The sequence below is a fragment of the Nannospalax galili genome, unplaced genomic scaffold, assembly GCF_000622305.1.
Source record: "Nannospalax galili isolate Female #2095 unplaced genomic scaffold, S.galili_v1.0 scaffold7, whole genome shotgun sequence".
NCBI lineage: Eukaryota > Metazoa > Chordata > Mammalia > Rodentia > Spalacidae > Nannospalax > Nannospalax galili.
The window spans coordinates 12987393-13003197 of NW_008359081.1; the positions used below are offsets into that span (position 1 = coordinate 12987393).

Genomic DNA, 15805 nt, shown 5'->3' on the forward strand with positions numbered 1-15805 from the left:
AATCATATCTTAAATACATATATTCAATTAATATTAAATAAAACAAACAACTACTTCCACAACTGCTCCAGAAAAAGTTGAAATTCCTACATTAGAGATGCTAATTTTCATTTCTATATTTCAGTGAATTTAGTTTAGAATATATGTTCTAATTATGTAGAATATTTCAATACTGTAGTATTAAAGAACAGAGTCTTTAAAGTAAGAAGTTATAGCAGGCTATCCACCCATACCAGTCATTTATATATAGATTTATGCAAACACATACACAGAAACACATACATATGCATACATAAATTATATTTGTACAAACAAACTCCTTATGTCATGCATTTTTCAGATTGCTATAGATCTTCATAGATGGCTCAATGTATAAATACTGGACGACCCATATCAAAATTATGAAAATCATTACATTAAGAAACAAGTTTGGAACTCTCATAGCCATGACAAATGCCAGCTATTTCATCAGGTGAGGGATATGTAGGTTTTTTTTTTTCCCATTTCTTAGTTGTTGTGAAAAATGCACCAACTTATATGCCTGGGCAAGTATCTCTGCAGTACTATGATTCTTTTGGGTATATGCCAAGGACAGCATAACAAGATCATATGGTAGATATATTTGAGTTCTCCATACTGTTTTCTACAGAGGTTGAACCAGTTTGAAATCCCCAAACAGTTAATAAATGTACAAAATGATTCTTGAATTTATTCTTTGAGTTTTCTACTATTGAATTCCTATTATTGATCCTACTAAGGAACAAAATTCCAGCTATCATAATAAAGGATTAAAGTTACGTGTATTATAAATTAGTAGAGTAGAACGGTTGCTTCTAAAATAAGTGGGCAATTGAGATATAATGTGAATGCTGTACTTCTCCTAAATGGTCAGTTTGTGGAAGGACCAGAATATAATTCACTTTCTAGTAGTATGTCACAAGAGTTAATTCCTGGATCCAAATATATGGGATAGAAATGATTGATTTAAAAAGTTATCACATTATGAGAGATCAATGGAAAACTGAAATAGAGCAGTGACTGATAAAAAGTGAATTTTCTTTGCAATATGATGAAGTTTTAATGGTGGATTTAAATTAGAAAGAGGAAATTTGGAGCTGGAGAGAAAACTCAGCAGTTGAGAGCTCTTGCCCCTCATGTAGAAGACCTGGTTTGGTTCTTTGAACCCATTTGATGACTAACAAACATCCATAACAAGTACTCCTGTGGTATCTGTTGCCCTTTTCTAGCCCTCATCAACACTGCATAATATAGGTATATTTGTATACATGCAGGAAAACACTCAGACACACACAATCATAATAAAAAGATAAAATTCTTGTATAAATTATTCCACAACTCCCAATTTGTCACCTTTAATTTAACAAATGATTTTCAATCTATATTGATGTTATATTTTTACCATAATTAGATAAATATAGTGATCTCTGCCACTGGATTTTGGAGCAAGTACAGATTGTCACTCTTTATTCAAACTTCTTCAGCCCTGGTCCATGATACCTTGACTAGTCTAGTGTTTTGGGTGAAATCTTGTGAAAATGAAATGAAAATGTATGGCTCATTTTAATAATAATACATCTATAATTATAAGGCTATTACTGGATTCTGAGAATTTCACTTAAGTGGCACGATTACACATGAGGAAGTCAGGATTCTGTTGTGTCCCAGTAAATCATATCTGTTCTTTGGAAAATCTAGTGCATAGTTTTTTGAGTGTCTATTTCTATTAAAATAAATTAATATAAGCTTTACCAAAGAAGATTATTTACTTACAATGCTATGTATTTTACAATATTATTCTTTATATACCTATATGCTTTTTTACAACTTGTATTGTTTTATGATATGTTATGTTGCTGCCTTATGATATTTTCCTTCTCTATAATGCCCCTTGTTAAATATTTAGTTCTTGTAATAAGAAAGCAAAAAATATATAATTGAAAGCATGCTTATTGCTTTTAATTATTTTTACCCAGCAATGTATCACCCATTTAAAGAACTCATAATCCTGCTGAGTATGTTTTAAGAGTTTAATGACAAAACCATCCTTTGTAATTGCCTTCAAAATTTGCCTTGAGTACAGTTATCCTGAGAAAACTGATGCCATCAATTAATCACAGCCTTTGTTCACAATCATCACTTATGTAAACTCACTTTGAAATTCCTTTTCTTTTGGTGACTGTATGGAATACCTGTTGTAAGAACAAAGCAAAAAAAAAAATCCTATATAGTGCAGGCACCCTGCTTGACTCATGCCAAGAAATTGACTAGGAGTTACCTGCCTTTACCTCTGAGGAGTACTTTCACTGTCCTCATGAGCGCCTTTTTTGGAAACTCGGCATTTGAAATTCATAAAGATTTTACAGATTATAAGAGCTCAAGCACTACAAAACACCTAGAAATTTTCCCTTTACAATAGTATGAAAACAGCATAATGCAACCAAGGCCTTGTGTGCTAACTAAAAACAGACCTTCTTTGATGTCTGCAAGGACAAGAGAAGGTGTATGACAACCTTTTTTCACGGCATCCGGAGAAAAGATATTTTATTGGTTTGCTCCCAGTTTGGGAGCAGTCTCCTCCTCAAGCCTCTACATCAACAGAGCTCAAAAATAGTCTCTTAAATCTTATTGAGCCAAGTACTTATCAAATATTTATGAAGAGAGGGTTATAGTTCTTAAGGGACAAAAGAGATTATTACCATGTAATCCTGTGTACATCTGTAGACAAGTTCCATAATTTTAAATCATATAAGCTTTGTCTAAGACTGGATGCACTATGTAAAGAAGTGAGCTCTCCAACATTCATGGTGAACTGCTGTAATTTTTGGCTGCTTGACTTTCCTTAACATTTTAGAGGCCCGAGCAAGGTATTTGTCCTTGTCAGACCCTAGAGACAAAAACCAGGGTCCAAACCCAACTTGGGGAGTGAGATGCCAACATGAAACGGGGGAAAGGAGCACACTATCTGATAGTTTAAAAGGTCTCTGCTAAATTGATACTTAACTTCCAAATTCTTCTGAATTCCTACCTGAAAAAAAAAAAAAGGAGGAAGAGACCAATTCACCAGGAAATAGGAATGGCCAAAGGAGAAGGTAAGGCCCAGAACCTCATCCTTTTATAAAAGATAGAGGGAAAGGAGGGATGGACTACCATTCAAAGGGCAGGCACAGAAAGCTTCAGAGAAGTTCAGAGCAGAAAAGTGTCTCAAGCTCCAGGGAAGTAGATAGCCAGCTAGCTGTAAAGTACATATTAAGAATACTTTCATTATGAAGGTCATTCTCAAGACAGGCTAACAGATCCAAGGACATCGCCAAATGGGAGGAAATAACTATTGAATCACGGTATGACTGCTAGTGATTGACTGGCCTAATTAGCATGCACTTATGGCTCAATGTGAAGACCCTATGCATGGAAATCTATAAGACCTTTTTGAATGTTCAGGTTCTGAGTGCTGAAAGCCTCATCCTCCAGTTATGTGCAAGGAGCCTACAATCTCATCATGTATTGTGACATGAGACTTTCATCTGATCATAAGTGATGTGCGGATTCATTGTGGCCAGGCTCTGACGATACTCCCCCTGAGGACAAAACCGGGAAAGTGTTTGAATGGTCTCCTCTTTGCATGGGCACCCATTCTCCCCAGTGTGAGAGTAGAATAACAGGTGGTGACAGAGACTCCCAGACACACTGACAAGTTTTCAAATGTCAACTCCTATTTACAAGTGGCTACCATCATGCCAACTTGGACCGAGTTTTGTGCAAATCGACAGGGAAAATGTCATGTTCTTGTGGCCTGACCAAACTGTGAAAAGCAAAGGAAAGGACCACCAACAGTTAATCTCCAAGGATATCAAGGAGAACACCTTCCCCACTCTCATAGCCATACTTTTCTATGTCTCAAGTAATTTCTAAACAATCTCTATAACTCCAATGGCCTGGCATACTTCAGCCATTGGGGTCTTCACTGCCTCCATCGCATGAGACAACTGAAAGCTGAAGTACATTCTTGTCTTATTTTGCCTTCAATTGCTGTATAAAAACACTGACCAAGCCAACATGGGGAGGAAAAGTTTTATTTGGTTTAAAGTACAGTCCATCATGAAGGGAATCGAAGCAGGTACTCAGAGCAGAAATCTGGCACAAGCCAGTAAGCATGATTCTTCTATTATCTGTGTTCCAATTTTCTGATCTGAGTCCCTGCCTTGGAGTCATTGATGATGGACTGTATGCTGTTAGTCAAATAAACCCGTCCCTCCCCTAGTTGGTTTTGGTGATTGGTTTCTTTAAATTGTTTTTTTTTTTGTGGGGTTTTTTGGTCTTTTTGATACAGGGTCTCCCTGTAGCCCTAGCTGGTCTAGAACTCCCTATGGAGACCAGACTGGCCTTGAACTCACAAAGATCCAACTTCTGCTTCCTGAGTGTTGGGAGTAAATGGGTATCCCACCACACCTGACCTTTATCAGTGTTTTTAAAAAATGTTTTATTTTCATTTTATGTGTATGAGTGCATTGTCTTCATGTATGTGAGTGTACTCGTTTCTGCAATGTTGCAGAGGAGGGGAAGAGGGCTTCAGATTCCCTTGGAACTGGAGTTAAGGAAGGTTCGTAGCCTCCATGTGGGAGCTGGGAATCAAACCCAGGTCCTCTGCAGGAGCAGTCAGTGCTCGTAACCGCTGAGCCATCTCTCCAGCCCCTGATTAGTGTCAGAAATAGCACAAATCTTGACTTATGATCTAGCCCCATGTTGGTAACTGAGATGTCTACAATCACAAACACAGCCAAGCTAATCACCTCAAGCTCTACACCTTTACCTCCCACAAACTGGGAAGAAGGACAGCCAACATGAACTAGACTTCCACAGTGTTTCGAAAACTCACATACTTGTCTTGTGAGGCACTGACCACTGATTTGTTTTTCATGGAGAAACTTTGAAATGTTCTCAGCTACAATATTTGGATGACATACAATTATCTCACTCCTCCCAGGAGGATGACTAGAAAGGCTCTAGAGCCCTGCTGCCTCGATTTCACAGAATGTAAGTTAGCAAAGACAAAGCAATGTTAAGTAAAGTACCTCACATTCATGATGTCCAAAGGATGTCATGAATTTGTGCATGAATGAAAAGCTATCTGTTCAATGCCATGGCCAAAAAACAAGAGTTTTTCAAAGCAAATCGACTCTGATGAATATGAATACCCAGGTCCTAAAAAATTCTCAAGTCATTATACGAAGTCATAGATAGTTCCAGTAATTACCTTTCAAGCTCAGGACCTGAAAATGAGGGGCCGTTCAAAGAAATATGGAAACTTCTACCTAGTGCTTCAGGAGTAGATCTGCAAGAAGTAACCAGGCATTTTAACATTTTCATGTGTAATAAAAATTGCACAACATTGGGAGTCATCACTCAGACATTTGGGCTTTGGAAATGTCTGATTGCATTTCTGTCCAAGTGGCTAAATTCACTGGCTGCAAGGTTAACACCATGCTTCTGGGCTCTGGTTGCCACTGTGGTCATAATCACAGTAACTGATAAACTCAATTTAATTAATAAACTAGATTTAATATTAACACAGGCTATCACTACCGTAATGAATAATCAAGGACACAAGTGGCTGAAAAATGAAATGCTAGAATAATTCCCAATCAAGGACTCTATGGAAATCTACAGATCAGCCTTAAAACCATAAGACCATTCAACCCAGTCACCTTCTTGCTCAGTGGTGCAAGCCTTCATGATGGAGACTGCAAAAAAGTAATAGATGAAGCCCACTAAAGAAGACAGCCTTTTCTGTGTTCCCCCCTCAATACACAGATCTGGAACTATTCACGAATGGGAGCAGCTACATTCATGAAGGACAGCACAAAGCATGGTATTCGATAACTACCAAGGCAAAGTCATCAAGACTGATGCCCTACCACAAAGATGTTCAGCACAGGTGGAAGCATTGAGGACACTCCTTCTGGCACTTTTGCAACCATCGGAAGGTTGAGTGTCAATATCTATATGGATTTGAGGTATGCCTTCCCTACTCTATGTGTCCTTCATGTAATATAAAGAAGACTCTTACCAGGAAGAAAATAAGTTAAAAAGGTAGAAATTGTCCTATTGTTACAAGCAGTTTGGAAGCCTTTTAATGTGCAAACGACATCAAAGAGGAGATAATTCCAGCAGAAAAGGAAACCAATTAGCTAATCAGGCAGCCAAACAAGAGGCAACTTGACAATTTGAATAAGTTGATCCTTATCCTCCTAGTACCAGAGCTGTCACCTTCTCTTAAGTTTGCTGAAGAAGAAGAAGAACTAAAATATCATGAGGATGGTGGGAATTGACCATCTAGAGACTTTTCCTTCCTGCTAAAATATCATCCCAACTGATAAGGTAGTAACATGAATTGACTCATTTAGGGACAGCAGCTTTGAAAAATTTTTGAGCTGATACTACTTCATACCTAAACTCTCCACCTTATTGACCCAAACAAGCACAAGATAACATGTGCACATAACGATCTAGTCAAAGACTGAAGCTCTACCTTGGGGTGTAGACCAGTGAACCAATGCCCTTTAAAGGTCTAGAAGTCTATTTTTCCTTAGTTAAACCTTGACATGAATCTCAATATCTGCTTCTGTCAGTCTTTGTCTATTCTGAATGAACTGAGGTCATTCCAGCTTGCCCAGGAGGTAAATAGTTCTAAGACATGGATTTCAACTCTCAATAGGATTAGACAATGGGTCTATCTTTTTGTCTGAGTCTGAACATTTCCCCAAATGCTAGGCATCAGATATAAACGTCACAAAAATTTCAAGCCACAGAGCTCAGGGAAAATTTAAAACATGAACTGGACTTTTAACATGCTTTCACCCAAATTTTGCCAAAAACCACAGGCATCCTAGATTGCCTTACTGTCTTTGGGTCTGAGTTGAACAAGATGTCCCCCCAAACATTGCAGCTACTCCCCTTTTGAAGTCATATATAGGAGACTCCACCAATAATTATAAAATAAACAGTAGATTTGGAAATGCCCAGACATCTCCTGACCTTGGTAAAACCCTACACAATATTAGCAGAGAGACTTTTGAAAGCGTTCCTAGTCACATGGGAAATGGTACATCCTAACTGCCAGGAGATGAACTGAATTAAGGTTTAGAAAAAAGAGGCCACTTCAGCTAATCTAGACTGGCCCCCACACTATTATACTGGTAGCTCATACTGCTGTTAAAGTTACATGTGCCATCTTCTGTATTCATCACATCTAGGTGAAGGGAGCCACATCACCAAAAGTACTAGCAAACTGGACAATGGAACCATATCCCACCAGCCACTCCAAGTCATTCTCCAGGGATGATGAGAATTCTCTGGAGGAATTTAGACTCATGTGGAGATATTGAACATGTGAATAATCATTAGGTTGTTGGACTAATGTGATTCTCTGGTTTTTTTACAATAGGTAGGCATTATTTATCTCTCCTCTCTCCCTGTCTAACTCTTCCACCATACCTTCCCCATTTAAAGTTTCACCATTTTCCCCATTTCTCTCTTAGAAGTCTCCTACAGGTTCACCTCTCTTAAGCTCCTTCTTTCCCATTATACACGTAGCTCCTTGGATAACCCACTCTTCTCCTCCCTCCCATTTAAATACCCCCATATTATCCATTTTCCCTTAGTATTGCCTGTTTCCTACCGTTCTCTCTCAGCTTCTTTTTTTCCCTTTATCTCCCTAGGTTTTTTCAATTATCCTGGTTTCTTCATTTACATCAGGAAACAGATTCACATATAAGGACTGAGTTATAGGAGCCACATATAAGGGAGAATATACATTGTTTGTTTTTCTGAGTAACCAGGTAAAATTGTAGGATCACTTTTAGTTTTTAAAAGTTCTCCACACTTTTTTTACGGGTTGCACAAGACTGCAATCCCACCAGCAGTGGATGTGTGTGCCCCTTTTCCCAGCATCCTCTCCAGCATTGGATATCATTGGTTCTATTGATCTTAGCCAGTCTTACTGGCATAAGATGAATTTTTAAAGTGGTTTTAATTTGAAGCTCCCTAATTACTAACAATGTTGAACATATTTTAAGATGGTTCTCAGAAAATGTTATTTCTTCTTTTGAGGACTCTCTGTTCAGATCTTATGCCATCTTTTAAGTGGATCACTTGTTTTCTTAATTCCTTGTTTTTTGAGTTCTTTATATAGTCTATATGTTAAACCTCTGTCAAATGTTTCATTCTTGCAGATTATCTCCTAGTGTGCGGGATTTTTCTTCTCTTCCTTGGTGGTTTCTTTTGCTATTTAGAGTTATTTTCCTGTTGTTTTGTTTTGTTTTTTCAACGAGTTACCACTTGTTTACCCTTGAAAAAAATCCTTTGCCATGCCTATATCTTGTAGGTTATTGCCAATATTTTCTTGTAGCAGGTTCAGCACTTGAGGTTTCTTGTTGATGTTTTTGATCCATGTGGAGTTGCCTTAATCACCAAGTGAAAGATAGGGTTCTAGTTTCATTCTTCTTCACATAGACATCCAGTTTTGCCTTCACAATTTGCTAAAGATGCTGTCTTTCCTCCAGGGTTCTTGGCTCCTTTCTCATGTTGCAGGTGACTGAAATTTCATGCACAGACATTTGAATCTTCAAATATGATCCATTGGTCTATGGGTCTATTTTTGTGCCAGTACCATGCTATTTTTATTATTATAGCTCTGTAATATACTTTAAATTCTTGTATAGTATCCCCCCCTGCACTTTGTGCTCAGGGTTGCTTGGGCTCTCCTGGGGTATTTTGTGCTTTCATATGAATTTTAAGATTTTTTTCTAATTCTGTGAAGAATGTCATGGGGATTTTGATTGGCATTGAGTTAAACCTATAAGTGCCTTTTGGTAGGATGGTCATTTTCACAATGTTAACTTTTCCATTCCATAAACATGAGATCCCCTTGCATCTTCTGGGGTCTTCCCCACTCTTTTCTGTAAGGATTTAAATTTTCATTGTAGAGCTCTTTAATATCTTTGGTCATGGTTACTCTGAGATGTTTTTGGGAGCTATTGTGAATGTGAGGATTTCTATGTACTCTGTCTCCAATTCATTATTATTGATATATAGGAAGGCTACTGATTTATGTCAATTAAGTTTTTTAAACTTGTACTTTATGGAAAGCATTAATCATTTTCAGTTTTCTGGTGGAATTTTTGGCACGTCTTAGGTTTAGTATCATATCTGCAAAAAGAGGTAATTTGACCTCTTCTTTTCTAATTAGTACACTTTAATTTCCTTCTCTTGTCTTATGCTCTTGCAAGAGTTTCAAGCACTGTACTAAAATAAGTGGAGATAGTAGGCATGCTTGTCTGTTTCCTGGATTTAATGGGCTTGTTTCCAATTTTCCTCTAATTAGAATGATGTTGGCTGTGGTTCTGTTGAATATAGCCTGAATTATATTGATATAGATTCCTTCCAGTGCAATTGCCTCTAGGACTTTTAAAAGAATGCACGTTGGATTTTGCTAAAGGCCTTTTCTACAGATATTGAAAAGACCACGTGATTTTTTTTCCTTGATTCCATTTATAAGATGAGATTTATTGAATTACATAATTCAATAACCATTGAACCATTTCTGCATCTCTGGAATAAAACCAACTTGATCATGGTGCATGATCATGTTTATGTGTGTCTGTAAATTATTTGCAATTGTTTTGTTGAGAATTTTTCATCTATGTTCATTAAAGTTAAGGGTCTATAGTTGTCTTATATATTGTGTCTGTTTCATCTATGTTCATTAAGGATATGGGTCTATAGTTTTCTTTTATATTGTGTTTTTTATATCAGTGTTTGGGTTTTGGGTATTAGAGTGACATTGGCTTCATAGAAGGAGTTTAGGAGTTCTCCCTTTGTTTCTATATAGTAGAATAATTTAAGGAGTATTGGCTGTAGATCTTTAAATGTCTGATAGAATTCTGTGGTAAATTCATTTGGGACTGGGTTTTTTTTAGTTTGGATTTATTTTATTTTATTATTTTTATTTTATGTGTATGAGTGTATTGCCTGCATGTACATAAGTGCACCCATGTTGTGTAATGCCATGGAGGTCAGAAGAGGGCTTCAGATTCCCCTGCACTGGAGTTAAGGATGGTTTGTAGTCACCATGTGGGTGCTGGGAATTAAACCTGGGTCCTCAGCAAGAGCAGTCAGTACTCTTAACTGCTGAGCCATCTCTAGAGCCCCTAGTTGGGATGTTTTGTATGACTGTTTCAGTTTCCTCATTTGCCATGGGTCTGTTTCAGTTGTAGACATCTCTCTCTCTCTCCCTATCTCTCTCTCTTTCTTTCTCTCTTTCTCTCTAAGCTTTTTTGGTTCTCATTAATTTAGATATTCATTCATTTCTTTTAGGTTTTAAAATTTAATACAATATAGGTTTTTAATATGTTCTCATAATGTTCTGGCTCTTTGGGGTGTGTATTGTGATGTTTTCCCTTTTGCCTCTGATTTTATTGATATTGTTTGCCTCTTTCTTTCTTTTCAATGACTTGACTAAGTGTTTGTCTATCTTTTTTATCTTTCCAAAAATTAGATCTTAGATTCATTGATTATTTGTATTGTTTTCTTTGTTTATATGTCATTAATTTCTGCTATGCTATTTGTTATTTCTTCTCATTTACTAGGTTTGTGTTTTGTTTGTTCCTGCCTTTGCAGAGGCTTGAGTTTTACAGTTAAGTCATTTATTTGTACTCCATCCAGTTTTTTAATCTAGGCACTTAGATATATATTATATATGATATATATTTAATCTTCATTTTTTGTATACTGAAATTCAGCTTTCCCAGGATCATTTGTAGAAAATGCTGCCAATTATCCATTACATATTCTTGGCATCTTTGGAAAAAGTTAAGGTAACTGTATCTGTGTAGACTTGTATTTGGGTCCTCATTAAAATTCCAGTGATCCATGCACATGGTCTGAAGAAAAAATAAAATTATGAAATTTCCAGATAAATTGATGGCACTCAGAAAATTATAGGATACAATTTATCTCAGGTCCAGAGAGACAAATACTGCATATTCTCTCTTATATCAGGATCCTACATTCAAATCTGTTTTTTTTTCTGTGTTTAACCGGAATCATTAGTGGATGCCAGCAAAGAAAATTTGCCATTTGTGTGTCTGGCTTTTTAAAGAGAAGACAGAAGATTTTAGGTAAAATGAAAGTAGTATAGTTGAATACTACGGGTGGAATGACTTGCACAGGGTGGGTTGTCAAAGTATAATTGAAATCTGGTGATGGGAAGGCTAATACAAAGGCATAAGGTATAAAAAGCCACATGAAATCCTGCTATATCTCAAATCAATATAAAAAAAGGAATAAGTTAAGGTATTACAAAACACATGCGTTTGAAAAGAATAATGGAATATTGTTGTTAATGTATTAAGCAGGGATTGGAGGTGAATTGGGGAGAGCTTGGAGGAGCTGGCGTAATAAGCAAAACTAAGTAAGCATGAAAACACCCTATGGAAATCCACTAGCTAGTAAGCTAATTAAAGAATGAGATTAAAAGAGTTCAAACAATATTTTTTTTCGGAAGTCATGGATTATTAAACAAAAACTACAATATAAGGCATGGAAATACTCCCTACAAGTTGTTGTCAAGCAAAGACCCAGAGGACTTTGAATGAACGTAGTCTCTTGAAATTGTTGTGGTTACCCTGCATAACTACATGGCTAGTCTCTTTTGCTCAAGATTCCACATAATATGGCTATAGGACATAGTGAAATCAGTATCAAATAGACTGGAAAAACCCTCTATACTAACATGTATATTTGGAATATCTTATGCATGCTGCTTGAGTACAAAAGATATCAATGACAATGATAAGTATCATATTAAGTGTTTGTGAGGCTTAAGTTGAAATTATGATATTTTGAACATATGAGTTGTTAAGAAGACTTAATCCAGCAACATGACTCAGTGGATAGAGCCATTTCCTTCCCAGTCCTCAGAACTAAGTATATCTGTGGAACTAACATAAAGGTGGAAGGAGAGAACTAAATCTGGAATGTTATAATCTGATCCTCCCACACATACAGTGAAGAACATGTACATGTGCACATACAAACTAGCAAAAATTAAAATAATTAGGAAAGTAAATATAGTTTCTCCTCTATATCTATTTATACTGACATCAATGAAATCAGATCTTTTCACTTCCTCACTTATTTGGTTTTTTTTCTCTTCTCTTTGCCAGAAATAAAGTCGCTTGTCTGCATATTCTTTCATTCCACCCCCAAAGGACACAGGTGTTTATTGAATGAAGGCCCAGCCTTGCCCGAGCCTCAACAACAGGGAGAGAGTGAGTGCCTGTATGTGTGGGAGGGGCGACACAGGGAAGGCACAGGTCACAAATGGCTTTGTAGAGCCCCACACGAGAGGGGCATCCGGAGATCGGGGTGGAATCTCTGACCAGGGCTGGCCCTGGACAATACTGAGAGCCTGTAGTTCCCAAAATACATATCTGCCACCATAAAAAAATGTGCTTCACCTCCTCCACCCCGCAGGTATAAAAAATCATAAATATTTACGCCCTGGGCACAAGTCATGGTGGCCAGGACAGGCTGAGTGAAGTGGGGCCCTTAGCCGTGGGTCAGCTCACTACCTAGGCCTGGGTCAGAGGAAGAAGAAACAAACTTTGGTCCCAAATTTGGAGGTGGAGCCCCTCAACATTCAGACCTACCTCCAGGTGGGGGCAGGATCACAGTGGCCAGGTCAAGGGTGAAGGAAGAGCAGATGCATTGGGGGCAAGAAGCTTTAATGCAGACAACCATTGCCTATAAAAAGTTACTTAAAACTATATATCCTGCATATGAATGGAAAGATTGGTCATCTGGGAACCTCTAGATAGCTGGGTCAGACCTCACAGGTCTAATGGGAAGGCTGCAGCTGAGTTCAACCTGAGTGAGAATCAAGTCATTTGATTCTGGGGCCGGGCAGCTTCCACAGGCTGTTTGTAAGGCACTGAAGGCAGCGGTGCTCTGGAGTGCTGCAGCCTCATGCCTGGGCCCCTCAGGGCATGGCACCTGCCTATCTGAGCCACAGTGGCCCAAGCTGTCTCCATGGCAAGGTGGGCTAGATATAATTTAAAAATAAAATAATAATAATAATAATAATTAATAATAATAATAAAACAGGGAATCTGATCTCTTTTGAAAAAATAAAATCTCTGGTATAAGGTCACTTCAGCTGTGGTTACGGTGGTGTCCTGGAGTCTGATCTCGATGGTAGAGTTGGAGAAGCACATGGGCAGGTGATGGTTCTTGTCTAGGTCAGAGTTGTGCAGCTCAATCTGTGCCTGCACTGAGTCCTCCACTAAGCCCATCTGGCTCACCGCCATCTATCTGTCTTTTTGGAAGAACCTGAAACCTTTTACTACACCTCCATTGCTGGAGAAGAGGTTCTTCACATAGGTCATCCTGAGACACTGGGGTTGGGATGTTGGCAGGTGCAGGGTAGCTGAGGGAAGGAAGCAGTTATGGAAGTTCTTGGAGCCAGGCTTCTTGAAGCAGTGCAGCAGTGAGCTGCTGTAGTCCTTAGTCAGGCCCTCGTCCTCCCTGCCTTCCTGTGGCAGCTGCATACTCTGGTGCTTGGTCAGTATGATGCACACTGGCTTCCCTTGCAGTTTGTAACCATTCAGGAGGCTCATGGCCAGCTGTGCTGGCTGCCATGTGCCATATGCATTAGCGTGGTCTTTTGTTGAACAGGATCTTCACCTGCTACATATCACCTTAGATACAGAAGAGAAAAAATAGGCTTTGCGGTGTAACTCTCGGGGTTCAGGTTGCTGACCACTGAGACAGAGTTCCTGGCACCTGACAGGCCTGAGATGGCCACACGGCCTTCGGCGACGGCTACTGCTGCAGATGGTATTGGCAGGGGAGCCAGTGCCCCATGGACGTTAGGGACAGAAAGGCCTGCAGCCTGAGGAATGGCAAACCTGGGAGGAAACCCGGCTCCTGCTTACAGAGAGGCCGACTTTATGCCAGCGCACCAAAGGCCACAGCTATGGTCTGGTCCAGTGGGGGCTGGCTATCTACCAAGGGCAGGTCCTGGAGTGTGTAGTCGCGGCTCTGGCCATTGTTGTACTTGACATTGAAGCTGGTGAGCCTCGAGAGCTGACTGCAGCAGAGTGCTGCAGGCATTATAGATGCTCTGCCTATCCAGAGACAGCTTGGCATGCTGGGTGCTCTCAAGGACAGTGTACTGCAGCAGTGCCTGGAGCTGACTGATCTTGGTGAAAGAGATGATCTTGAGCCCATTGCTGAACTTGGAGAAGATCTGATGCAGCACGTCCAGGGTCATGGCATAGAAGCCGTACTCCACAACGATCCTGAGCTCGGGGGTCTGGCCTACCAATGCCATCCCAGCATCCACTGCCACAGTTGAGGAAGCCAAAGCCAGATGTCCCCACTATACCGAGTCCCTGACCTGCGGTGCTGCTTGCTCATGCAGCTGGTTCAGGGAGCAGAAGGTCTTGACCTACTTGTGTTTGGAGAACTGGATGTAGATGGGCTGGCCATGGCAGCACAGGAGCCACTGAGGCACAGTAGTTGACCGTGATGCTGGCTGCCTCTTCTGTGCCCATCTCGATGAAGGCCTGGTTCTTGCCCTTCAGCATGAGAAGGTTAATCACCGTCCTGAAACGCAGCCCCAACAAGATGACCTCGCCCTCGGTCACATCACTCTGGAGGGGACATCGGTGCTCCAGCTGTCCCCTTTGAACTTCTTGCTGTCATTTGCATAGGCTGCTGAGGGCATGCTGCCACTTATGATAAAGTGGCCATTGCTGACGCAGGTGGAGAAGAGTTCCACGGATCCCTGCCATCCATGGCCCACCAGACCGGAGTGGGACATAGTAGAGGTGCAGGAATAGCAGGAACAAGCCCAGCGGTGAGAATTCTCTCTCTTTCTTTCTTTCTCTCTCTCTCTCTCTCTCTCTCTCTCTCTCTCTCTCTCTCTCTCTCTCTCTCCTCTTTCCTTTTAACTTGCTTTCCACTTTAACTTTTCTGTTCCCTCTTTCTTTCATTTCAGTCTGGTCATTGAATAAAAAGTATTTAAAATTTATTTCAGATACTTATTACATTTGTAGTCCAAACAGATAACAAACTGTATTCAACAGCTCCTTTATTCTTCCTCAAGGGTTTGGGACCCCCAGTAGCAAAATCTATATAAACATCATTTTCAGTCTATGTTTCTGCCACAAGGTGGGGCTCAGAGTTCACATTATAAGTGCTGTCTTTCAGTAACTTAACATAACAACTACTCCAATGTATACCTCGAAGTTACAGTGTTTATTAGTATTAGATTTTTTTTTGTCTATTGTGACTGCTTATATCAGAGGTCTTGGTATTTAAATAAAGCTCTACCTATGTTTAATGTCAACTATGGTACTTGATAATCAATGTAATCTCCAATTTTGAAAAGAAAATTGATTTTTTGTGCACTTCATGCAATACATTTTTTCCATTTTTTTAAAACTACAGTACAAATTCCTTTCAGCATAACATTTTTATACTTGTCTGAAGGTTTTTTTAAAATTTTTAAAATTGAATAACCACATGATTAGAAGAAGTATTTCATTACAGATTTAACATATTCAGTAACACATTCCAGAGCACAGATACCTCTCTTTCAAAAGTGCCTGTAAATTTTTAGGTTCACAGTTGAATTAATACAGTTATACAATACTGAACTCATTGTAAAACCTCTAAGATATAAAATTGAATGAGTTATTACCCTTTAAAGAATATCTCCATT

At 39.0% G+C, this 15805-nt stretch overlaps 1 pseudogene; it reads right to left on the bottom strand.

The window, feature by feature from the left end:
* The window catches only part of LOC103725441, a 38726-nt pseudogene extending 23824 nt beyond the window's left edge, over positions 1-14902 (bottom strand).
* Between the last annotated feature and the right edge of the window lie 903 nt (positions 14903-15805).